This window comes from Triturus cristatus, chromosome 6 (genome assembly GCF_964204655.1).
Source record: "Triturus cristatus chromosome 6, aTriCri1.1, whole genome shotgun sequence".
Taxonomy (NCBI): domain Eukaryota; kingdom Metazoa; phylum Chordata; class Amphibia; order Caudata; family Salamandridae; genus Triturus; species Triturus cristatus.
The window spans coordinates 1580784410-1580811169 of NC_140589.1; the positions used below are offsets into that span (position 1 = coordinate 1580784410).

Here is a 26760-nt window from a genome sequence, read left to right on the forward strand (position 1 = left end):
CGAACATTGTCCTATCGGGACATTATTTAATATGGAAACATTATTTATCTGTGGAAATAGACATACATATATCGAAGTATTTTGCTAAAAGGTGGTTGATGCAAAACATAATGTATGAATACAGGAAGTAATACTACAGAAGTAGCCTTTTATGTACTCTTCCAAGACTTCGGGAATCAGCCCAAAACGTCCAACTCCCCAACAGTAAAAATATAAAGAGGTCACAGTCCTTTGTATCTGTACTATGTGTACATGAATATCCCCGACAATCCCATTGAAACCCCATTTTAGAGATGTCGTTGTCAATTGTATGAAAGAGCACATACAAAAGTTACTATAGGAGGGCTACTGTAACTACTCAAACTTAATTTGTGAATAGGCCCCTTCCTTTTAGGTAGTAAAGTACAGGCCATTTATTACAAATAAGGAGCACTTGATTGATTGATATAATTTTCATTTGACTATTCATCTTAATCATAAAAAATAAAAACGTAAAAGCCACATAAAGACATGAATAACCTTGTGAAACACAATCCAATACGTTTCATTCATTTAACACAATGCATCAGCATTTAGGGAACTTTATTAAATTAACAGGCCAGCCCAACATACACATCATTAATTTCTAGGCACACATTATTTTGTTCCAATATAAGGCTCCTTTTAAGTAGCCAGTAACCGCTAACATCCCCACCTGGTCAGGTAATAACTGTAAGTGTCAAAAGGTAGGTCGAAATTGGATGAAACTCTTCGCTTTTAAAAGTGGGAATAGGTACCATTTGTGCAAGAATTCATAAAGTTTACAGAATAAGACCAGGTGTATTAAGGTCTGGTGTGAACTATCATCACAAGGGCAAGTTAAAAGGGCATGGGGATTATACTGACCCGGAGGGAAACAGATCATTGTACGGATAGAGACCAAAAGAAATTTTGTAAGCAGAGATCTGTCCCTAGGGTGTTTAACTACTATGAGATAAGGTTCAACGGCAACAAAGGATTTCAGCAGCAGGTAGGATCTGTTGGAGTTTTTCTCCAATGCCAAAGTTTCCCTCTCATCTTTGAACCTATTTAAAATTCCTTCCTTATAAAGACCCCGATCACCCTTTTTAAGGAGATGAGGACGGTTAAAAATGTCAATACAGTCTATGGAGCGGGCAGCGGTTTTATATAATTCATCCACGTTATCTTTTAGCCACACATGCACTCCAAACAGTCCTCAGTCATGCTCCTATTGTACCACAGTCTCTCATCAGCCCAAATTGAAATCCAAAGTACCAGTGGAGCCAGTTTAACCTGATCTTCTACATAATCCAAGCCCAGGGTGGTAAATGAGGAACTAGTTGGACCCAGCCCCAGTAATTTTCTGCAGAATCGTTACCCTTCATGCTGGATTACCCTGCACTTATGGTACCCCCAAATGGCTGCACAGTAAGTCTGGAATGGGAGACATTTCATTCTGTAGATTTGCAACAGAGGCAAAATAGGCTTTTTACCCACTGACTTGTGTAAATTTGGAGCAACGACTGGAGATACTAGAAAGCCAGTTGTTCTGCTGGCCAAAAGATACACCCAATTAGGGGAAGGTGGGAACCCATGTGATTTTTTGGCCATTGATGTCAATGGTTCATGTTTTTGTTGCCTTCCTCCCGCAAACCATATAGTGGGTCTTGAAATTTTTGTATCTAGATCCAGACCATCCATGAACTTGACAAACCTATCAACCAGAAGTTTTAACCCATTAACAGTTCTAGCCATCAATATGGCGTAGTCGGCATAAAGCAGGGTAGGCACACTGACAGACTTTACCTTAGGCAAATGAACCCCATTTTTGCTCAGGGAGGTATTCAGGCTGTTTATATATAATAAAAACAAAATTGGTGCCATGACACATCCCTGCCTAACCCCCCCGTGGGAGGCTAAATGATTCAGTTGTCTCCCCCTCCGTCCCATATGTGATGCAAGCATTTACATCCACATGTAGGGCTCTAAAAAAGTCAATCAGCTGAGCTGGCAATCCCAATACCCCGAGAATATCCCAGAGCTTAGACCGATTTACGTGGTCAAAGGCACTACTGAGGTCCATCAATGCAAGGAAAAAGGACCCCTGTTTCACCACAACATATTTCCCTATAATAACGTTGAGGTTCAAGCATTTCTCCATTATTCCAATCCCTTCCCTAAATCCATATTGGACGGGGCAGATAATATCGTTTGCCTGGGCCCGAGCTTCCACTTGCTGTAGGACGATACACCCTACCACCTTTACCACTGAATTTAACAGGGAAATTGGTCTATAGCACATGGGGTCCTGCCGGTTCCCCTTCTTAAACACTGGGACTATGGTAGCAGATTTCCAAGATGGCGGTAGACCTAACTGGTTCACACCAAGAACGTTGGTAAAGATTGAAGCCCAGAGTTCTGGTTCTGCCTTGTATAGATCTATTGGTATCCCATCTTGCCCAGGTGCTTTTTTGGACGGGCTACCCATGATTGCTTCATAGACCTCCTCGTATTCAAACCTGATCTTGAGTGGGTACAGGTTAGCAACACCCTAATTTATGGGCAGGTTTTTGTCCAGTGTGTATACCTTATGGTAGTGGGTGACCCAAAGGGCTGGAAAGATAGTGGAGCCTATGTCATCTTGGGCGGTCATACAGTGATGCCTTCCATTGACCACCACCCAAAACCCCTCGAGTCATAGGGGAGCAAGTGGACACCAACCAATCCCAAGAGTCTTCTTTGAGCTCAACCTTACGATTCTTTAGAGATGATTTGTACACCCTCCTAGACTCTTTGATGATATTCTGAATACGGGTATTGGTGTTAAGGGCCTCACGCAGATGATTGCCCGCAGACCTGCATGCTTTAATGAACCAGCCTGGGTTTGCACCCCTGAATTTGCTCGCCATATCCCTTATGATATTGACAGCAGACTCATTTAACTTGTCGAATGCTTCCACAGTTAAGGCAGGTGATGTTTCAAGGGCTAACAAGGACTCCATAATAATAACAACACTAAGACAGACTACAGATTTGTTCAATTTCGGAATTGGGATGTTGCGCCACTTTACCGTGTGTCCTCCGTCTTTCGAAGTTAAGCCGGTCAAGCCTGGATCAGGATTTATGCAAGGACCAACATTAACTCCCAACACAATTTCTATTGGGGTATGGTGACTAAAGTTGGTTTTATGTACCACCCCTAAGCTGACATAACCATCAAGTGACTTTGCGATAAAAAGTTAATCAATGATGGTCCCTTCCCCCATCCCACGAAGGTAGGTGATTCCCTTGACAATCTAGGGCCCACAGGCATTACATTTCTCAGACTAGCCTGCCAAGCACCTCCGATAGCTTACAGCCCCTCTGGTTAGACCTGGAATTGCTAGAAACAAGGTCTTCTAATACAAAAGGGTTACCATCATTGGAAAATTAGGTCCTAGTTTAGCATTAAAATCCCCACATTATTATGTTAAAAGATGTAAAATAAGCATATGATAAGAGTGACACTACTTCAAAAAGCGCCTCAATCTGACAACCAGGGTGACTTATAGAGTTGTAGAAATTCACTAGGAAAAAATGGAAATCTTTAGAGATAATCCTGCATAGGATCTGAATTCCACTGTTCTTTAGGGGGATTGCAAATAATCTCAGATTAGATGAAAATCGGACAGGGATTACTAGCCCACCTCACGGCCTATGACCAGGGGCAGGGCTGGCTCTAGGGCTGTACGACTGGTGCCACTGCACCAGGTGCTGGCTTCCTGGGGGCGCCATGTTTGCAAGTTTATTATTATTTTGAAGCACTTGCTGCGGCATTGGTTTCCTCCAGCAATTTTCCGGGTAACAAAATAATTTCAGGATAAATCCTGTGATTAATGTTCTTCCTGAGAGAGATTGAAGTTTTGTTTAATTGGGGGTTTGACTCACTATAAAATATCGCACAGTGTTAATACGCGGGTTGCAGAAAACTCCGAGCAGATCACAAAATGTATAGAATGTAAATAGGTCAGTGGGTTACTCCTTTTAAAAGAGACATCATTTTGTTTCTTGCAGTTTATAAGTCAAAATCCCAATATAGGATTTGAATTTATAAATTGCAAATAACAAAATTATGTCCCTTTTAAAAGCAGTAACCCATTGACCTATTTACATTCTATGCACTTTGTACTTGTACTGAACAATTAACTGTTATCAAAGAACTGCATGCACATTGCAAAGTACAGATTTGAGCAAAGATTAATTTGTGCTGAAATCTATTCTCATTATTAAAGAGAACCCCCAACTATGGTGTTCCTTTTTAAATTCAGAGTTTGTGCTTCTCTAGACCAAGCACTATTAAACTATACTGCCTACCAGTACTGATGGCATGTGACTCCCAGTAGTCTAGTCCTCTGTCTTATGTAACATTTCCTATACACTGAGTTACACACGCATGATTGATTGTCTCTGTGGAATGTGTGTGTGGTGCAAAGTGCTCTGACAACCTACACTGGTATGAGTGGCGCTACATATGCATCTGAGAGAGAGTGCTATCTATGCATCTGAGAGAGAGTGGTTATGGAGACTTGGGCACTGTTAAAGAGTGGTAGTGAGGGAATTAGTAGTGGAGGTGGTCATTGGGGGGAGCACCAACAAACATTGTCACCACGGGTGTAACCAGCTCTAAAGACCGGCCCTGACCAGGGGAAGGAGTTGCTGCCACATACAAGCTTTCATATCCATCCTAACCAACCGGATCTAGAGCCCAGGTCTCCTGGAGCAAGACAACGTCAAAATCAGAAATAAAATTCTGCCATTCAGGGTCCACCAGCTTATCCCTAATACCCGCTTTTAGACCTGGCACCATTGCTGTGGGTCTCCTTTCCATTTTTTGCTGTTGCCTCCTGTGTTGTTGCTATGTTTTTGCTAGTCTAGATGCTTTGGGTACATTGCCACTGCTGTTCATTGCCAAAATGCAAGTGCTCCCTGTTGGAAATTGCTGTAATGGATTAGTGACTCCATGATTGGATTATTTGATGTACTTCTCAGATCCTAGTACAGTGCACCATGTTAACCCAGGGCCTGTAAATCAAATGCTTCTGGTGGGCTTGCAGCACTGATTGTGCCACCCGCAGAAGCAGCCTGTAAAATGTGACTCAGGCCTGCCATTGCAAAGCCTGTGTGCAGTCTGGGACTGCCATGTTGACTTGGCAAGTGCGCACACTTGCCAGTCCCTAAACCTTCCCTTTTCTACATATTAGTCACCCCTAAGCTAGGCCCAAGGTACCCTGTGGGCAGGGTGCATTGTATGTGAAAGGGAGGACCTGCTCTAATGTGTGTGGCATGTCCTGGTAGTGAAATACAGCCAATTTTGTTTTTCCATATTGCAAGGCTATATGTTCCCATAGGCCAAAATGGGCAGTTAGTTTATAACAACTTATAAACATAACTGGCCCTAGTAACAAGATAGGAAAATAAAGTTTAGCATGCCTGAACTCAGAATGTTAAAGTGCATCTTTTAGTGTGGGTGAATATAACATTCTGTGTTTGAAAATACCACTTTTTGAAAGTAGGTATGTTCTTGCTTAACCATCCAGAAGGCCTCTTCTAGGTTTGTGTATTGCATGTCTCGCTTGTGAGTGACAGGAGCTGGGAGAGGGCTGCGGCTCCGGCAGTCTGATGAGTCCGGGCTGGGCTGAATGGGACCTGGGTTGAATTTAGAGTAGGGGGAGGAGATTTCTTTCCACCTGCCTGGGCCAGATCTACTTTCAACAATGTTGTCTCCACCTCCTGCCAGGAAGCTGCACCAGTGAGGACAGAACTGGTTTTGGGTGGGTACAGACACTCTCTGTCTTCAGAGACAAAGGATTTGTGTGTATAAAAAGGGGGACCCAGGACTTTAGATCACTTCTGGAAATCAAGAGGAACCTTTGCCAAGGAGAAGAAAGCAGAGAAGCTGATGGAAGATTACTGCCCCTGTGCTGTTTGCTGTTTGGGTTTGGCCTGCAGTGGTTACTTGTTGCCAAGGAAAGGAGAAAATGACTTTGTTGTTTGCTTTGTCATCTTGAGGAAGATCTGAAACTGAGCTTGCCTCCTATCTGAAGTCTCAGGGATACAAAGACTTCACCACCAGCTCCCCCTGAATTTCCTTGCTGGGAATTCTAACCTGCAGAGAGGGGCCTGCTGCTGTTTAGGACCTCTAGAGACTGTTTGTCGCAGGGAGCTGGAAGTGCTATGCAACGACGAAGAAGCGTGTCGCATCCGCATTGAGACCCGACGTTTTGTCACATCGCACCGGATCGTCGCCATGCATCGAGGCGCTATCTTGTCACTTCGTAACCGGAATGCAGTAAGAAACTGACGCATCCCGCCTCCCCTGCGCTGCAGTAAGGAACAGGTGCGCCTCCTCCCCCCAAGCAAGGAACTGACGCATCACCTTTCCTGCGACCCTTTTGTTTGTTTTGCGTGGCGCATCTAAGGTACTTTGTTGGAAAAGTGTTGCATTTACAACTTTCATTGAACTGAACTATTTCTACCATCGAAGAACCTATTTTTGATACTGTATTGTGGACTTTTGGCGTTTGGTCTTGTTTAGATAAAGATTACTTATTTTTCTAACCTGATGTGGTGTCCATTTGTAGTGTTTTCACTGTGTTACTATATGCTTTCACAAATGCTTTACACACTGCCTCTGAGATAAGCCTGTCTGCTTGTGCCAAGCTACCAAGGGGGTGATCAGGGGTTATTTTAGGAGTGTATCTCCCTTTCCCTGACTAGAAGCAAGGGTGCCTATTTGGACAAAGGTGCAAACCATTGCCAACTAGAGACCCCCATTTCTAACTCCCGCTATATTCCAGCTTAAAATTCTTAGTGAACAACCTTGGATACTTAGAGTTAAAGGCTCTATAGATGGTTTGCTTGGGTGATCGATGGCCGGGCTAAGGGGGCTATAGCTAGGCGGGCTAGGAAAAGTATCCTGAAGTTGATCATTTTGATCCAGGGCAGAGAGAGGATCACATTTTTTACTAACAGGAATAGCTATTTATTCAGAGGAGATAATTGATTGCCAAAAAGTTTGGTGATTGATACAGACCCTTGTTTGGGGCTGGGGCTGTAAGCAAAGGTAGAAAAGCCAAGCGGGAGGATGTTAATACGTACTTCCTTGTTGGACGGTGAAATAGAGCTATGAAGTAATCGCTTGGCCAGAACCGGTGACCTACAATAGATCACTACACAACCCACTATAGGGATTTAGGCATAGGCCCAGCCCACCCAACCCTTCTAAGAAACAACATATCATCATAGTCCTTACAATCAAAATGAGCGTTATTTACTATCCAATGACATACTTTGTTTTTGAATTGGCCGGTGGTTTCTGTGGTATTAACATTGATGCTTGGTCCCCTGACAAAATAGCTACATAGGGACAACAATTCAGGGGTAAATTTAGGCGTGGGAGCGCGGAATCCTGCTTAGTCTTCCTATCCACCATTTCCCCAGACCCTGATTTTTCAGTTCGAGACTTTCGGGTCCTGTCTTCTTCTGGTAAGTTCCTTGCTGCGGGCAAAGCGGAGGGAACCAAAGGCTGGGAGAGCAGCTGAAGAGGGTTAGGAACTCAGATATCCAATCCTTCCATGGCTTGGCCTTTGGACAGAGTGTCTCACCCATATACAGTGTTCGGAACGGGCCCTGCGAACCTTCCTCCCGTGGAGCAGATTGAATTCATGGATTCCTTTAATGTTTCAATCCCTACAGCCAGATTTGCAATGGCTGACTCCAAAGTGGACAATCGTTTAATCAAAGGGGCAATACTTGGCTGGATCGCATCCTGAAATTGACCGAACACATCTGACCAGTCCATACTGGGTCCGAGTAGTTAGGGCAGTTAGGGCTGGGCCAGTTTGTTTAAGTGTTGCAGTATCCTTTCATGCCCTTTGCTTTAGCAGGTTTATTAGACTGCTGCTTCCTAATGAGCAGGGGTGAGCATAGGCTAATATTAGTGGTTTTCTGTAACAAGGTTGTCATGGGGATGAATCACGGGAGAGACACAGGAAAAGGCTTTCCTTTGTCTGAGCCGTTGGGAGACCTTGGGGGGCACACTGTTGGTCCTGCGTAACTGTCCCCCCCTAGTGTAATGATTGGTCCCCCCACCTCCATCGATAGTCTATGTTCGGCCAAGTCAATTTCAGTAGTAATGACCCCTACTGCTCTGACCAGGAAGAATCCAAAGTGGTACTATTTGTAAATTTAATATTCGGCTCTTGTAGACTTGGCACTTTGCGCTACACCATTTTGAACCAGAATCCACCTTAGTCTGGAAACCAGAGAATCAAATCAGGTTGATAAGTCCAACTTGCCCAGGAAATGAAATATGCAGCATAAAAGTATAGCGTATAAAAGGTAAGTGAAATTTATTGAGACTCACCCACTGGGCTGAAACTTCAAGCTATCTCAGGTGCACAAGGGAGCTCCAGTCTCCTCCAGTCAATGATGGGCAAAGGCGGGTCTGCTCTTGGCCCGTTCTTCACCTGGGCACACGCCCGGGCATTTCTCAAGCGTGTCTCACGCGGCTTGAGCACAAAAAGCGATTTAAACAGCACCTCCGGACGCGGGTGCGGTGCTGGCGTGGCTCCTGCCGCGTTGCTGGTCAGGGATTGTGGTTTGCTCTGCCCCCCTTCACAAAACTGCCCAAGTGACTGCCAATGAGCACTTCTGTTTCCCTGTTAAGTGGATGGAGTCTGGTTTTTGACAGAAATGTTTTGTCTTTGTCCATCACACCTATTTATTTATTTACTTTTGTGGCACACATTCACCATCATTGCACTTGTCACACTACAATGTATCAGGAAGGAAAAGAAAAGAAATGAAAAGAAAAGAAAAGAAAAGAAAAGAAAAGAAAAGAAAAGAAAAAGGACAAATATACAATTAGATGACATTTGTCTTTCCTATCTTCTTGCACTAGTTCTCTGGTCCTGGGTAATGCGGATATTGCCCCTCAATCCTCTGATCCCAATGCATACATGTTTTAGCCAATAGATAAATTGCGAATGCAGTGCAGACCTGTTCATCACTAAGGGTTCACCTTCAAAATGTAAGATAAGTCACAAACAATTCAATGTACTTGTTAAATGGTCCTAATGTAGCTCCCTAGTGAGAATTGTTCTGAAACACTCATCCACTGAACCTCAAACATCGCTGAACAGCCATTTATTTTACAAGCATTGCGGGCACTACCTGGTATGGCAAACTAAGGCTTGCATTTCTGACCCTGCACTCCCCCTTTAGTACTTCAAAGCTGTGCAAGGCCTTGACAAGTCCACAAAGTCAACATCACAGTATCCTTACAATCCATCCAATGCTACGTTATGCTTGTAAAATACACAAAATAAACTCAAATAAAGAAGCACTAGAGGCAGCTATGGGAACTATATAAAGGGATAACGCTATCTATATGTATCATAATCACTAGAGCTCTCATTTGCCTATGTATGATTATTTTCCATGCTATTTAGCACCTTAAACAAAACTGACTTTAAGTGCATGTTTCACAACAGATTCACAATGAGATTCGGAATTGGACAAGTGGGAATACTAATCTAAGATGTCTAACTTTAATTACATTACTAATTTTAATTAGGTCTTTAGTTACTTGCTGGGCGACGATGAGAACATTTGATAGCTAAAGAGAAGTGAAGCTGAATAGTCTTGCATTTGCATTGAACATTTTACCTTGTTAGAGATTTGATATTGTTATGTTTATATTTAATAGGTCTTATGGGAATATATGCCATGATTTTTCTGTAGTGCATTCCAGTCTATTTTTGTTCAGAGTTGTATGAAAACAGCACACACTTTTGTAAAAGTATTGGATAAAAGGTATAGTAATATGTATTTTGCATTTGCAATTCTCATTCAGGAAACAAAAATCAAGTTGTCGGGCCCGATTCATAGAACTAACTTAAGACAAAATCCTAAACTTACTACTATTTTGGTATTCACAGAATGCACTTACTACTTTTGGTTTTCACAGAATGCACTTACTACTTTTGGTATTCACAGAATGGATTTACGACTACTAACTTTACGTCCGCACTCGGGCCGGAAATTCCGGCCCAGAGGCGGGGCTTCCGGCCCGGAGGCGGGGCTTCCGAGCTGGAGGCGGGGCTTCCAGGCAGGAGGCGGAGCTTCCAGCCTGGAGGTGGGGATTCTGGCCAGTGGCAGAGATTTAGCCATGGCCAAAATCTCCACCTCTGGGCCGGAAGCTCCTCCTCCGGCCTGGAAGCCCCGCCTCTGGGCCGGAAGCTCCGCCTCCGGGCTGGAAGCTCCTCCTCCGGGCCGGAATTTCCGGCCCGAGTGCGGACGTAAAGTTAGTAGTCGTAAATCCATTCTGTGAATACCAAAAGTAGTAAGTGCATTCTGTGAATACCAAAATGGTAGTAGGTTTAGGATTTTGTCTTAAGTTAGTTCTGTGAATCGGGCCCGTCGACTTTAACCACATGCCATGCCATGAACGAGGCAGAATAAATGTCAGAAATGAGCAGAAAGAGGCAAAATAAAGATGAGAAATAAGGAAAGAGAGGCACAATAAAGGTGAGAACTGAGTAGAATTAAGCAGAATAAAGGTGAGCAACAAGCAGAAAGAGGCAAAATCGAGGTCAGAAATGAGGGTCAAGAGGAAATTTAAAGGTCTGAAACGAGCTGAAAGACAAAATAAAGATGACAAACGAGTAGAAAGAGGCAGAATAAAGGTCAGAAATTAACAGAAAGAGGCAAAATAAAGGTCAGCAACAAGTAGAAAGAGGCAAAAGAACGTGAGACACAAGCAGAAAGAGGCAGAATAAAGGCCATGAGGAGGCAGAAAAAGGCAGAATAAAAGTCAGAAATGAGCAGAAAGAGGCAAAACAAGGATGAGGAGAGAGCAGAAAGACGCAAAATAACAGGCGGAATGAGAAGTAAAAGGCAAAATAGAAGTCAGAAATGAGCAGTAAGAGACAGAATAAGGGTCAGGAGGGAGCAGAAAGAAACAAAATAACAGACGGAATGAGCAGAAAGAGGCAACATAGAGGATAGTAGCAGCAGAGAAGAGGAAGACAAACTAGTTGAAAATGAGCAGAGGAGGCACATAGCTGAAGGCAGCCGAGGGTAGCGAACTGCAGGCAAAACTGATAAAAGGACCATAACAGGGGGAGCTGGAATGAGGAACTTCTCGCGTGTGCCCCCCTACTTTTTTACCACTCACCCACTGACAGACCCACTTATACACTCATGCATCCACTCATAGACCCACTCACACACCCACTGACAGACCCACTGAGAGACTAATGCACCCACTGACAGACACACTCAGACACTCAGGAACCCACTCACAGATCTTTTCAAGCACCCAATCACTGACCCACTGAGAGAGACACACACACCAGCAGACTCACTCAGAGACTCACACACACTCACACACTCATGCCCCCCTCACAGACCCACATAGAGAATCTCGCACACGTTCACAAACCCACTCAGACAGTCATGTTCCTATTCACAGACCCACTCCCACGGACACTCATACACCCAATCACTGATCACCTTCGAGACTCATTTGCCCACTCGCAGACACACTCAGACACTTATGCACCCACTCATAGTACCACTCAGAGACTCAGGCATCCATTTACAGACCCACTCAGAGACTCATGTACCCACTCACAGACCTACTCAGAGAGTGACACGCCCACTTACAGGCCTGCTCAGAGCATCACTCACCCACTTACAGACCCATTCAGACACTCACACAACCACTCACAGACCCTACTTAGACACTCATACACCCAGTCACAGCCCCACTTAAAGTCATACACCCACTCAAAGTCCCACTCAGAGACTAATACACCCACTCAATCACCCACTCAGAGACGTAAGCACTCACTCACAGATCCACACAGGCACTCCCACATCCACTTACATAGCCATGTATACATCCATACAGTGACTCATAGCACACACTCATAGAGCCATACAGCCACTCACACACCCACAAACACACTAACACACCCACTCAGAGACCCTTACAGCCACTCACACACAAACTCATCATACCTATAAAGCCACTCACACACCCACTCTCAAACATTACTGTTAGGAAATACCATTGAAATTTTTTTGAAATTCACAGAAGAAAATCAAAGGTTACAGGGACATTATAGTTAGAAAATAGATTTTTTTTAAATGTAGAAATTCAATGAAAATAACAAAGAATCCAGGGACTTTATAGTAAGGAAATAGAACTTTAAAAAACTACATTAGAAGTTCACTGAAAAAAACAAAGGCTATATGGACTTTATGGTTAGGCTTTCACTCATCAAAAACCAGTGAAATGCAGCTTTTATAGTTACCTGAGCTAACTTTACCTTACGCCCGCAATGCTCTGCTTATGACCTCACATATAACATCACTCATGACATAGTCAGGGACATCACGAATGACATCATTGATGACATCTCAAATGACATCACTGATGATTTCACTGTTGACATCATGCACAGAATCATTCACACACCCACTCACAACTCCATACAACCTCTCATATACCCACTCATACACCCACACAATCACTCACATACCAATTCACAGACCCAAACAACGACTGACACACAATCACTCATACAGCTCTCACACAACCACTCACTCACACAGCCACTCATACACACCCACAAAACCCCTCACACACCTACTCACAGACCCATATAGCCACTAACACACTCACTCAAACACCCTTACAGCCACTCACACAGCCTTTCACCCACCGATACAGCTACTAACAGAGCTACTCACTCACCCATACAACCACTCACACATCCATTTCCTCATCCACAAAACAACTTACATACCCACTCACTCATCTATATAGCCACTCACACAGATACTGTACAAAACAGCAACTCATACATCCACTCAGTTACCCATACACCCAGTCAAACAGCCACTCACTTACCCATACATCCACTTGAACAACCCAAGTCACTTACCCATAGAGCCTTTCTCACAGCCACTCTGTCTCCCCTTACAGCCACTCACACATACACTCATTCACCCATAGAGCCACTCACACAGTAACCAATACAGCGACTTACACACACACTCACCCACCCATACAACTACTCATACAGTCACTCTCTCAACCATACAGCTACTCACACACCCACTTATAAACCCATACAGTCACTCACACACCCATGCACACACCGATACAACCTCTCATACATGCACTCCCACATTAATACAGACAGTCACAGTGCCACTCAGATGACATATATTAGAAACAGTATCACTCATTAGTAGAACAAAAAGAATAGTAATTTAACATATGCAGTAGCTTAGTAGATATCTTTAATCCGCAGAAATCTTTATGAAACACTTACAGTCACTGGATGATGTCATCAGTTATGTCCCCACTGATGTAATTCGAGATTTCATCAGTGATGTCACTGACCATGTCATGAGGGATGTAATATGTGAGTTCATAAGGGGAGGGAATGTGGCCTAACAGCTAGGGCGGTCAACCGCAGAGCTGGGGAACCAGATTCGAGTCTCAGCAGGGACACTCACTATTCTGTGATTCTGGGCAAATCACTTTATCTCCCAGTGCTTAATAAAAATAAATGTGTCCACCTGTAATGTAACTGGTGCTCATGTGAAGCACTCTGATATCGTCGGGTCTGGTTTGTGCTATATAAAACTCCACACAAAAAAAAGAAATAAACATTGCACTGCGGGGGCATCAGTTATAGTTAGCTCAGGTAACTATAACTGCTGAATTTTTCTGGTTTTGTAAGAGTGAAATGTCAGCCTAACTATAACATTCCCTTAACCTTTGTTTTTTTCAGTGAATACATACATATATATATATATATATATATACTTACCATATACAATATATTTGTATATATACACACATGCATATACATACACATGCATATATATGCATACACACACACACACATACACACTATATATATATACATATATATATATATATATGGAAAGGCGTCTTCTGCGTATAAATTGTATAATACAATCCTACATGCTACAAGTTTCCATCCGGTTAACTTAAAGAGGAGCATCCCCTATGGAGAATGCCTAAGAACCAGACGAAACTGTAGCAGTGAGAAAGAATTACAAAAAGAAATGAAAACCTTAGAAAAAAGGTTCAAAGATAGGGGGTACCCTGACAGTTGGATTGAAGATGCAATTCATAGAGCTAATGCAAAGAAAAGAGAAGAGATCTTGTTTAGCAATAAGACAGCTAAGCGGAATGATGCAAAAGAAATAAACAAAGAGTGTAGATTTATAACATCCTACAGCATTCAGCATGACAAATTAAGAAACATCTGTAATAAACACTGGCATCTAATAAAAAATGACCCAATTTTAGGTAAGGCTGTAACACGGAGACCCCTAATCACATTCCGCAAGGTGAAATCTTTCAAACAAGCCCTGGTAAAAAATACTCTAAGCAAGCCACCACAAAAAACCACTTGGCTCACAAGACGCAAGGGATTTATCAAATGCCCCAAATGCAAAGCCTGTACTCATGGCGTAAACACGGATAGGTACAAACCAGGCTTTAGCAAACATTCAAAGAGAATCAGAGGCAAATACTCTTGTAAAACGGATTTTGCTGTCTACGTGCTCCAGTGCCCTTGTGGACTGCAGTACGTGGGCAGCACAATCCTCGAGGTGCATAAAAGAATCTTACAACATCTCAGGGCAATAAAGAATGGCGATAGGACATATCCTGTCGCCAGACATTTTGAAAGATTTCATAAAAAAGATGTTAAAGGTCTATCTTACTTTGTAATAGATGCGGTACCAAAAAACACAAGGGGAGGGAACCGTGAAAGAGCATTGAGAAAATTGGAGTCAAGGTATATTGTTGAACTAAACTGTAAACAACCTGATGGATTGAACATAGAAGAAGATTTGTATACCCATTTAGTCTGAAAATGTGTTATTGTAGTATTATTAGCAGTGGCAGAGTGGCTGAATAAAGAATTTTGAAGGACCACACACGGCTTCGTTTTTCCTCCTGAGGATTTAGAAGGAACCGCAGCAATTTAACGGGACCCGCTTCTGTGGGGTCCTCCCGTAACGAAGCGACTTCCGTTGTGGTGGAGGCAGTTTATACGCAGAAGACGCCTTTCCAGATCCAGATTCAACGCTACCTCCCCCCCGCCGCAAGAAGATTGAGAACTTCCTATTCGTCAAAAACACCAGCACCGAAGTCTACAGCGAAGCCGACTCCAGAGAGGGGAAGACAACGCTGGAACTTCGCGGTAAGGCTGGGTTTGTTCGAATAAGCGAAGCGGGAGGAAGTAAAGTTTAGGTGCAGTGCATTTTTCACGGAGCACTAAACGGTTGTGGTCCACAGGGAATCCCTGTTTATCAATATAATGTCAGCCACGGAAATCAAAGAACGCGAGGAGGCAGCTTCGCTAATATTCAATGACGCACATTTGGAGACTGACAGGGATCTGGGAGCAGTCCAGAAAAGCGGAATAGTAAGCAGTTTAAAGATGCATCTTAAACGTTTAGAGAAACTGCACCGCCTTGAACTGTCCAAATGGTGGGAGTCCAAATCCCTACAAAGGTACCTTGAAGTGCAACGAGTGCCCAGAGGTTTGCGTATCATGGTCACACCCACATACGAAGAACCAAACCCGGATATGCTACGGGAATGGGCGGCCAACAACAACGATGCTTCACGAAGAATGCTGGCTATCTTAATTAAATATGCCGATATTGATCGTAAAAAAATCTTGGCTGAAATTGAGACACTGTCGGAAATTTTGAGCAAAGAGGAAGATCAAGAGCAGATAAAAGAATTTAAAGCAACAATGAAAGAGAGGATAAAGAAACTAGAAATATCAATAAAGGAGAGGAAGGCTCAAAAATTTATGAGAGACAAACAAGACTACGACAGAGGCCAGATTTATACCTTCGCTAAAAAATTCGACAGCATCAGGAGAAATAAGATGGGCAAGGCCAGTAACGCAACACAAGAGCCTCATTCAGAGCAGAGTAGTATACAAAGTTCTGAAGTAGATACAGATCTAGATGAAGAACAACCAGTACAAGGCCAAACACCAACAGTAATTGACGAATTTGATTTTTTACGAGAAGAACGCAGGTTCAATCTGCGACCAAGGCCACAAATACAATCATCAAGACCACCAAGAGGAAGAGGCAGAGGACGAAGAGGAGGAAGGGGGCAGCTCGCAGGAAGAGGGCAACAGGGACAAGAAAAGAAGAAGAACAATTGGGACTAACCAAAGCAAGTGAAGTAACAATTGTAAATCTAGCCAATGTGACTCTCACCAATCAAGAAGAAGACATATTAAAGCTGGGACTGTCATTTTGTCCAGAAACGAATCTAAACTATGTTCAGACCCGAATTGATTTATATAAATTCATCAGACTACTCAAATTGAGGAAACATTTTTTGTCTAATCCAACACAGAAGTCAAGCTGTACCAACACAGACATTTCCCAAAGAGAAGGATTACAGGTGGGAGATTTCGACCTAATGTTGGAACTTAAAGATATGGATATGGAAAATGTAGATACAATCAATGGAAGAGCCGAGAAGATTGCACAGGATGAAAATATTTCCATCACTCAAGAAGCGCCGACTAAATTCAGACCAGCTTCTCGCTTTGTCCCCATGATGGCTAGAGATGGAATAGATGTTTTTTGTGACATTGTGGTCAATGAACTGAAAAAACTAAGTACACAAATGAGCACAAGTGATGGGATTAATAAATATAACACTGCAAATCATGATAAAAAGTATGAGGCTCTAATTAAAAAATTGTCAGAAAACGACAACTGTATTGTGAGAAATGCGGATAAAGGAGGCAATATAGTCCTCTGGGATAAACAAAAATATCTAATAGAAGCCTACAAACAACTCAACAACAAAAAGTGTTATATTAAAGTAGTGGAAAGGGATTTAGTAGAGAGTAACAACAGCTACAACAGCAAGTTGAAAATTTGGTTTGAACAAGGTCTACTAAACCAGGATGAATATAAATTTCTTTTAATTGATCACCCAATTACACCAGTTTTTTATTTAATCCCAAAAATTCACAAAAACATTGTTGACCCCCCAGGGCGTCCGATCATCTCTGCCATAGGGAGCTCACTAGAAAATACATCTAAATATGTCGACACTTTTCTTAATCCATTGGCGCAATCTCTACCTTCTTACATACAGGATACCGGAGATTTTTTGAGAGGGATTTATGAAATACCCTGGGAAGATGATTATCTGCTTATAACCATTGACGTGGCAACACTGTATACCAGTATTCGCCACAAAGACGGCTTAATGGCTATTAGACATTTTTTGAACACACGACCCATAACTTTATGGTCGCACACTCAAATGATTCTCAGTATGGTTGAAAAGTGCTTGAATAGCAATTATTTCCTCTTTAATGATGAATTCTTCCAACAGACCTGTGGCACAGCGATGGGCACCTGCTTCGCCCCCAGCTATGCGAATTTGCATATGGGCTGGTGGGAGGAGCAGGTGGTCAGGGAACAATATAGCAAAGAGTGGGAAGAGAACATCATGCATTGGAGCAGATATATCGATGATTTATTTGTAGTGTGGAAGGGTACTGAAAATGAAGCAAGATCCTTCATCAACAAGCTCCAAATAAATGACCTCAATTTGAGTTTTACAAGTGAAATCAGCAATACTAGTGTTAACTTTTTGGATGTTACAGTGTTTATAGAAGATGGTAAAATTCAAACCAAGCTTTACAGGAAACCCACATTCAGTAATACAATCCTACATGCTACAAGTTTCCATCCGGTTAACTTAAAGAGGAGCATCCCCTATGGAGAATGCCTAAGAACCAGACGAAACTGTAGCAGTGAGAAAGAATTACAAAAAGAAATGAAAACCTTAGAAAAAAGGTTCAAAGATAGGGGGTACCCTGACAGTTGGATTGAAGATGCAATTCATAGAGCTAATGCAAAGAAAAGAGAAGAGATCTTGTTTAGCAATAAGACAGCTAAGCGGAATGATGCAAAAGAAATAAACAAAGAGTGTAGATTTATAACATCCTACAGCATTCAGCATGACAAATTAAGAAACATCTGTAATAAACACTGGCATCTAATAAAAAATGACCCAATTTTAGGTAAGGCTGTAACACGGAGACCCCTAATCACATTCCGCAAGGTGAAATCTTTCAAACAAGCCCTGGTAAAAAATACTCTAAGCAAGCCACCACAAAAAACCACTTGGCTCACAAGACGCAAGGGATTTATCAAATGCCCCAAATGCAAAGCCTGTACTCATGGCGTAAACACGGATAGGTACAAACCAGGCTTTAGCAAACATTCAAAGAGAATCAGAGGCAAATACTCTTGTAAAACGGATTTTGCTGTCTACGTGCTCCAGTGCCCTTGTGGACTGCAGTACGTGGGCAGCACAATCCTCGAGGTGCATAAAAGAATCTTACAACATCTCAGGGCAATAAAGAATGGCGATAGGACATATCCTGTCGCCAGACATTTTGAAAGATTTCATAAAAAAGATGTTAAAGGTCTATCTTACTTTGTAATAGATGCGGTACCAAAAAACACAAGGGGAGGGAACCGTGAAAGAGCATTGAGAAAATTGGAGTCAAGGTATATTGTTGAACTAAACTGTAAACAACCTGATGGATTGAACATAGAAGAAGATTTGTATACCCATTTAGTCTGAAAATGTGTTATTGTAGTATTATTAGCAGTGGCAGAGTGGCTGAATAAAGAATTTTGAAGGACCACACACGGCTTCGTTTTTCCTCCTGAGGATTTAGAAGGAACCGCAGCAATATATATATATATATATATATATATATATATATATATATATATATATATATATATATCAGCGATTCCACAGCGTCTCAGCCTTTCACAGCAACACAGGGACACGGACCACAGATTTTGCGCCAATTTGCGTGTTTATTCAGATGCCGCCATAACGCGTTTCAACTCCTTCGAGTCTTGTTCACATGGTGACGTTTCTTTGCGGCTAAAGTGTTTTTAAAGTAACAACGTGCTCAGTGATTGGTTTGCACAATTCCATGGAAATAGTAGAGGTATTCTACGCAGATTTTGTCACGTCATTCGTATGTTTTACAAATACATTTCATAACAATAATACATTGCGTTTGATGGTATCATAAATTACATTTTGTCAATGTTCATAATAGTAATATATTATGACATGGTATGATTTAAATTAATACATGCTTAAATGCGGTTTCTGTAAATTTTATGTTCATAATAAAAGTGTGTATTGTAAATCCTTTTATATAAAATACCAACATTTTGAAAAAGAAGACCTGGATCCAATAATGTGCAAATGGTGCTTTAAAGTGCTTAAATTTAATGTGCAAAAAAATATATATATATGTAAAAAGTTGTTTCATTGTCACTACGATAATGCTGTTAGTAGCTATTGCCATTTAATTATATTATATTTTTAAAAAGTTTTTTTCTGGTCTTATCAAAATAGTGTCAAGTATAGATAGACTTGAGAAATGTATGGTTTCATGTATAGACTTCATCATATATGGGATATTTTTTGAACCTGAACATACATCTCAAACATGTGGTGCAGAATTTTGCTCAAATAATTACGCATATACACATATATAAATACATAAATAAATATATAAATATATAAATATGCATATAAATACACCAACACATAAAATAGATATATTTGTCATTTTCCAAAATTCCTCATAAAACTTCATAAAAATCTTAAAAATATTGTTCGGTTTCTAAGAAGACATGCTAGACAAATAGGAGGTTATTTATATGCAAGTATACAGATCCTCCGTGATATTAAGACCACCTGGGGTCTTTGTGTCGAGGTTCAAGATATATTGTGTTTCCAATTTTCTCAATTTGACCTCTCTGTTTCCTCCACGTCTACTTTGGGGAATACAGTCTATTAGGAAGAATTTTAAATCCTGACTTTTTGAGTTATGGTATTCACGGAAATGTCTGGCCACTGGATATGTATTATCATGATTGTTAATGGCTCTTATATGTTGTAGGATCCGTTTGTGGGCTTGTAGCTTAGTGCTACCAATGTATTGTAGCCCACAGGGACATATTAAAACATATATAACATATTCTGTCTTGCATGTGAGTAGCTTTTTTATTTTGATTTCCTCCTTACTGAAAGGTGTTGAGTATGAAGTTCTGTTTATGCCCAACTGGCATGCCTTGCATGTTTTACATCTATAGAAACCATAATGGGTTTTGAGCCAACTACAAGTTTCAATTACTTCAGGAGTTGTTGAAACAAGTTTATCCCTCATAGATATTCCTCTCTTGTATGTAATAGATACTTTTTTGGGCATAAACTCTCCTAGGACTGGATCGCTTAGAATAAGTGGCCAATTGCTCATTATGATTTTGCGTAACTCTTTGTGTTGGTTGTTATAATCTATAATGAAGCGAAATTCGCTTTTGGCATTGTCCTCAGTAGCATTTGCTGCTAATGACTGTTGTTTCTTTGATTTGGGTTTTATTAAGTCCAAACGATCCCTGTTCATGGATTTGGCAATCGCTCCATCTATGGTTTTGTGAGAATATCCCCTAGCAAGGAATCTATTTTTGGCTAGTTTTTGTTCCTGTTTTAGGACTATCTCATCACTGTTTATGCGTCTTAATCTAAGCATTTCCCCATATTCTGTGATTCTGGGCAAATCACTTTATCTCCCAGTGCTTAATAAAAATAAATGTGCCCACCTGTAATGTAACTGGTGCTCATGTGAAGCACTCTGATACCGTCGGGTCTGGTTTGTGCTATATAAAACACCACACAAAAAAAGAAATAAACATTGCACTGCGGGGGCATCAGTTATAGTTAGCTCAGGTAACTATAACTGCTGAATTTTTCTGGTTTTGTAAGAGTGAAATGTCAGCCTAACTATAACATTCCCTTAACCTTTGTTTTTTTCAGTGAATACATACATATATATATATATATATATATATATATACTTACCATATACAATATATTTGTATATATACACACATGCATATACATACACATGCATATATATACACACACACACACACACACTATATATATATATATATATATATATATATATATATATATATATATATATATATATATATATATATATAATATATATATATATATATATATATATATATGTCTCAGACACACAAAAGAATAATGACGCGGCACTCCTCTCGACGATTAGGATGATTTTAATCTCAAAAAGTAACCCTCCCTACGCGTTTCGAACCGTAGTTCCTGGTCACGGTAGATTGTTACAATGGTCCTTTTTTCCTTTCTTATCTTTATACACATGCTACATGGTGCCATATATATATGTATATATATATATATATATATATATATATATATATATATATAATTCTCCACGTTTTCAAACCATTCAGTTGGCGTACAAAGGACGGCTCTCACAGGAATTCTTATTTCCTTGATCTTTTAATTTGCTGGAACCCCCCTGCACCGACATACGCGTTTCGGCAATCTGCCTTCTTCAATGTCTATATATATATACATATGGAAAGTAAGGAAATTATCTTTTGCACCTTTGCTGTTTATATTTTCATTTTACATCACACTTTAATCTCAAAATTTTTTACTTTCTAGTCCCACAAATGTTTTCACAGTGGGGCCTACAATTAGACAGCATGCAAGGGTGGTCTGAATTGTTTAACATTAGTTACATCCCTAAGTTTAATTAGATTTTTGATCACATGCTGTTTGATGGTCAGAACATTTGAACACTTCTGAACAGTGAAGCTTAAAATAGTTGCTCTAGGGCTGAATTTTTCAAACATGTGGTGGTTACACTTATAGTGGAATTTCATCTAAGGAACTGGATGGGGCTATTCGGGGTCTTCTTTCCCGTAATGTAGTCTGTGCCATTCACTTGCAGTATAGTAAATGTTGAAGTGAGCATCCTGAAAGACTTCCCAAAATATTTTGAGATTTCATTAGTACTAATGATACAAAGCAAAGGACATAAACATATACTCGCACTGCTCATCGTGAACAGGTAGACCCCCAAGCATAACTCCCATGCATTCATGATATCAATACCCATGAAATTAAAAGTACATTTTCTCAGACTTAACTGCTGTTTTTCATTCTCAACAACAATATTGCACATTACCTGTTCTATTTGCATATATAAACATTACAAACTGTCTATAATCTTAAATTACATATTTTGGGACTTGTGTCCTCATACAGAAAACTGTAATTCCATCTGCATTTGCATAAAGGCCAATAAACAAATGTCAAACTGAGTGAACCAACAAATTTGAAAATCCCAAACATTTATACTAAAAAAGAGATAACCTTTCTGTCTTTCAAGAGAAAATCCCTAAGAGTGTATTTCTGGCAACTACCATCATAGCACTGCTGAACATAAGCACTGATATTTATTCAGAATTTGTAATGCACGACATACAATCCTCCATCTATATGTAGTTTTTCTGCTCACCCAAATTCTAAAATTGGGCTTTTGAATCTGTTAGAAATTGGTTTCCTCGTGGGCAGAGGTATGTGCCCTGACCAAGCAGGAACCATAATCCTAGTCAGGGTTAGTCAGAAACACACTTTTAATTAACTTTTGCTCACCCTCTGGTAGCTTGGCACAGAGCAAGCAGGCTTAACTTAAGAGGCAATGTGTAAAGTATTTGTGGAACACTGTTCAAAGTGTTGCACAAATACACAGTGAAAACTCCATGCAAAATACACCACACCAGTTTAGAAAAATAAAGTATGATTTTAAAACTAAAATCTAATGAGTAAAATTTGAAATATGAATTTTTAAAGATTAAATGTAAAAATAGTGCTTAGAAGCAATAAGTGACTATGGGGGTTTTCTGATCATGCTGAATCAGGGCACAGTCAAGAGTTCAGACTGACCACGATGGAGCATTGGCTGGATACAGGAGCTATGCTAGACACGCTTATGAAAGTACCTTGATCCTGCTCACAACAGTGAGATGCAAGGCACAGCCGAGCGATGCATCGGAATCGATCCTTGCAGTCGAGGTTGATGCAATAATTTTCTCCACACAATGATGGCTATGTGCCACTTCTGAAGAAGAAGCACCAAAGCTGAAATGTGTTGATTCCGAAGCCAATGCGACCGTGTTTCTCCACGCATTCGAGGGGATACGTCGATCTTCTCACACTACAGCACTGGTGATGCGGCAGGTCCGATGCATGGATTCAGAGGCAATATGTTTTTTCCAAGTGTGATTCACTGGTTCTGTTTTCGCAACAGTGGATGTGTCAGTTCCACTGGAACATCACCTAGATCCACTTCCTATGGACCAGGCACAGGTGGTGAGACTTTGATATTTCTGAGTCTCAAAACAGGAGCCAAGCCAGCATGCCTTTTGAGAGCACTCTGGGTTCTAGGAAGAGTTCAGTTCTTCCTCAGCAGGGGCAGAGAGAAGCAGGTAGCAGGGCAGAACAGCAGAAAAGCAGTTCTTTCAGAGAAGCAGTCCAGAAGAGTGGAAGTCTGTGTAGCAGAAGTGTCTGATTTGGTGTGGTCAGAGACCCAGCACTCATACCCAGTTGTGCCTTTGAAGTGGAAGTGACTTCAAAGAAGAGCTTTGAAGTGCACAGAGGTCCTCGTTTCCCAGCCCTCTGTCCAGACTGACTCCAGGGAGGTAATCAATCCTCTGTGTGGGGACAAGACACTGCCAATTCCGGTGAAGGTGTCAGCCCCACCCTCCTATCCTGCCCAGGATAAGCCATCAGGATGCAGATGGGCACTTGGTCACACATACCCTTCCTTTGTGTGTGGCTATCTAGAGGGAATGAACAATGTCCAGCTGTCACCCACTCAATGCAGTGAAAAACAAATGTAGGTATTTTTCACTACCAGGACAAGTAAAACTTAAAAGTGCATGTCCTACCTTTTACGTACACAGCACCTTGCCCTATGGGCTAACTAGGGCCTAAAGTAGGGTGACATATACGCAATAAAAGGGGAGTCTTAGGCTTGGCAAGGGGTTTTAAATGCTATGTCGACATGGCAGTAAACCTGCACACACAGGCTCTGCAGTGGCAGACATTAGAAGTGTTTCAAGGGCTTCTTGTATGGGTGGCACAATCAGTTCTGCAGTTCCACTAGTAATATTACATTTACAGGCCCTGGTCACAGGTACTGCACTCTACTAGAGCCTTACAGGTACATTATACTAGTTGTGGATAAGTCGATGTAACCATGTTTAGGGAGAATCACATGCAAGAAGGTCAGAAAAATGGGAGGAGGAAGGCAAATAGTGTGGGGGGACCCTTCATAGAGGGCCATTTTCCAACAGAATATTACTCCTGCCATGCAGAAACACTTTGTGTCTGATTCCCAAAGACAAATCCACATGTGAACCTATGCTTACTTCAAAATCGTTTGCCTAAATGCAATTGAGCAAAGGGAGGTTTATACCTAGAATTAGGAACATGTGACCCCTCCCACAGTTATGAGGGTATGTGGGCATGTTAAATTCAAAACACAACCTTAATGTTTCTATTATTAGGTGTATAGGTATATTTTAGACTTATATGATCCAAGTGTTCTTTCTTCCCTTTGCACTTCCTTACTTTTACCTTTTCTCCTCCCATTTTGCAATAGATATAGTTCCATTTTCTATTGGCTCCCCTAACTACTGACACATTTACAGCTAACTTGTATCTCTATGCGTACAGAGTCTGCACACCCATAGCGAAGAACTGTACATGTAAACAAAAGTGCACACCAATGTGAATTTCATGTATGATTGCATGAAGCCATAGTGCAAGAGTACTACTTCACCTACGCATAATTGTCTTTTGTGAATCAGGCCACTTGACTTTCTATGGGAGAAAAGACTTTGAATCAAATGCAATTCAGCATGTTAGATGTCCACTAACTATTTCAGAATATTGATATGTTAAAGATAAAGATAGAGTTAAAGGAACAGAAAATGGTAAGCAGCATTAACATTGATTCCTTTAAGGAAATGAAAGTTAAAGAGGAAAGAGAACGTGTAAACCAATATTCTATTCATATTAATTGTTTTGAACTGAGTTGAGATAGAAGGAAAGCTAGAGAAAAAGAGAGATGAAGAGAAATAGGTGGAATTAAGAGCTAGAGATTTTGGGAGAAAGATCAAGCAATAGGGTTGGGAGGTAGAGAGGGATGGTAGAGAAAAAGCAAGACAGAGAGAGAACTGAATACAAAAAGTACAAGGAGATGAGTAAAAGAGAAGTAGAATGAGAGATAGTCAACAATCCTTTCTAGAATATTTAAAAATCAATAAGCTAACAAAGCACTGGTAAAAGAATTGAATTGAACTTAAATAGGGAGAAGAGAGAAGTAAGATATAAGAGAGGGAGAAAAACAGAGAAGAGATGACTGAGAGAGACAGACAGACAGAGAGAATAAAAGTGAGAGAATGCAAGATAGGGACAAAATAAGAGAGATGGAGCTAGCAACTGTGGAAGACAAAGAAATAAACAGCACAGCTCAAAAATCTACAGCGTGCTTCAAATAGCTCCTGCATAAATCAGATGTTTGTTGCAACACTGAGCATCAGCAATGTAATCTGCTCCACAAATATCATCACACATACTTTTCAAGAAAATTGTTGAATATTGTGAATTTGATTCTGGGATGAATCCAATCCATTATAAAGAGAAATGAAGAGAATAGTTGGAACAAAAAGCATTCAAAAAAGGTCAGTAATTCACGACAAGTGTGGTATTTTCCAGCTGTGACTAGTGGTACCTTTTTACATAAATGTCAATTCAGAAGAAAGGCAGAAGGTGTTAAGAATGCAAATTATGCATCTGAGATATTATAATATATTGAGTTTGCAAAAGAATGCTTGTTATTGTGCGGTAAGAGATGGTTTGACATCCTCTCAATTTGAAAAGGGATTATTTTCAACGCATCAAATGACTAGCTGTCAATTATAACAGAGGGGCCAAGTAAGCCTTTGTGTATTTGTAAAAACTGTGTGAATGTGAGGACCTAATAACACATGCAATTCCAATTTGAGTTTGTTAGAAATGAGCGTCTCTAGCTGTCAGATGTAGGTACCTTTGTCCAAATAGGGACCCTTTTTTCTAGTCAGAGAAAGGGGGATACACACTCTAGATAACCCCTGCTCAACCCCCTTGGTAGCTTGTCACGAGCAGACAGGCTTATCCCAAAGGCAATGTGTTTAGTATTTGTACTCAGAACACACAGTAATACAGTGATAACACCACAAATGGACACCACACCAGTTTAGAAAAATAAAGTATCTTTATCTAAACTTAACAAGACCAAAACAACAAAAATCCAACATTCAAGTATTAAGAAAAATTACTTTCAAAAAGGTTTTAGCAACTGGGTCAATAGAAAACTATGGATGCGTGATTTCTTGCAAAGTACCTATTTTTGCGACAAGATTCACCAAGCCAAACAGCCACAGTGATGGGGAGTTCAGGCATACTAAACTTTATTTCTCTATATTGCTCCAATGGGTAGTTATATGTATAAGATGTTACAAATCAACTCCCATTCTGTCCTATGGGACAAGATAGCATTACATTAGTGAGAAACAAAATTGGCAGTATTTCACTATCAGGACACGCTACACACACCAGTACATGTCCTACCTTTCACATACACTGCACCCTGCCCAGGGGGTACCTTG

The 26760-nt window shown here is 40.9% G+C and overlaps 1 protein-coding gene across 9 annotated transcripts in view; it reads left to right on the forward strand.

Moving 5' to 3' along the window:
- Window positions 1-26760, forward strand: part of NRXN1 (neurexin 1) — a 1628124-nt gene that overhangs the window by 771226 nt on the left and 830138 nt on the right. The window lies entirely within an intron of this gene.